At 39.5% G+C, this 1,389-nt stretch overlaps 1 pseudogene; it reads left to right on the top strand.

Moving 5' to 3' along the window:
• The first annotated feature begins 247 nt into the window (after positions 1-247).
• On the top strand, positions 248-892 carry LOC111025267 (uncharacterized; annotated as a pseudogene).
• The last annotated feature ends 497 nt before the right edge of the window (positions 893-1,389 follow it).

The following is a 1,389-nucleotide window of genomic DNA, read 5'->3' as shown; positions in this document are numbered from 1 at the left end:
AACTTCTTGACCAAATAAACGATGACTATCATAGGAATAAGAGTTATTCTTGTGTAATATTTAGTTGAGAATGTCTCAATTCAGTGAAGGAGTAGTTGATTGCCCCATGGTAGCTATTGCTCTAAATCATTGAAGCATCGTGCAAAAATAATCTTGATTATAGGGTGCATTATTACTGTTTGCTAAAATTGATTGGGTTTTTAATGGGTAGTGAAAATGTCTAATATAGACTTGTTTGTATTTCAGCATGTCTACTTCTATTATTGCCCTGCTTGTCGTTGACAAACTTAACGGCGAAAATTACACACAATGGAAAACGAACCTTAACATGATACTCATGGTAGATGATCTTACGTTTGACTTGACTGAAGAGTGTCATCAGGCTCCCACGCCTAATACAGCCCAAGCTAGTCGGGATGACTATGACAAATGGATCAAGGCTAAGGTCTTGATCTTGGCAAGCATATCTGATATGCTGGCCAAGAAGTATGAGAGCATGGTCACAGCAAGAGAGATCATGGACTTATTTCGGGACATGTTTGGACAGCCGTCCATTCAAGCCCGGCACGATGCCCTCAAGTTCATTTACAATTCCCGCATGAAAGAGGGAACATCAGTGCGAGAACATGTTCTGAATCTGATGGTCCACTTTAACGTGGCTGAAGTGAACGCTGTCATAAACGAGGGGAGCTAGGTCAGCTTTATCTCGGAATCTCTTCCAAAGAGTTTCCTACAATTTCGCAGCAATGCTGTGATGAACAAGATAGAGTACAACCTTACCACGCTCTTAAATGAACTACATATTTTCCAGTCTCGTATGAAAATTAAGGGACAGGATGGGGAGGCAAACGTTGTCACCTCAAAACGGTTCCATCGAGGTTCGACCTCATGAACCAAATATGTACTTTCTTCTTTTTGAAGTAAGACTTTCAAGAAGAAGAAAAACAGTGGTAAGGGGGTGAAAGTTGACCCTACTGCTAATGCTGCTACCAAGAAGCGCAAGGCCAAAGTTGCAGACAAAGGAAAATATTTACATTGGATGGGCACTTGAAAAAAAACTGCCCAAAATACTTGGCCGAAAAGAAGAAAGTCAGGGAAGTTAAATATGATTTACTTGTTCTTGAAACTTGCTTACTATAGAATGATGATTCTACCTGGATACTGGATTCAGGGGCCACTAACCATGTTTATTCTTCTTTTCAGGAAATTAGTTCCTGAAGGTAGCTTGATGCCGGGGGGACGACACTCAAAGTCAGAAAGGGAGATGTTGTCTCAAGAGTCGTAATGGGAGACCTAAAGTTATGTTTAGACAATAATAATATATATTATTAGATAATGTGTATGTAGTTCCCAAAATAAAGAGAAAATTTTAATTTCTTATCTACTGGA

The sequence above is a fragment of the Momordica charantia genome (genome assembly GCF_013281855.1).
Source record: "Momordica charantia cultivar OHB3-1 chromosome 11 unlocalized genomic scaffold, Mcharantia_2.0 BLBB01000011.1, whole genome shotgun sequence".
Lineage (NCBI taxonomy): Eukaryota > Viridiplantae > Streptophyta > Magnoliopsida > Cucurbitales > Cucurbitaceae > Momordica > Momordica charantia.
The sequence above is the reverse complement of the archived record's forward strand: the minus strand, read 5'-3'. Positions and strand labels throughout refer to the sequence as shown.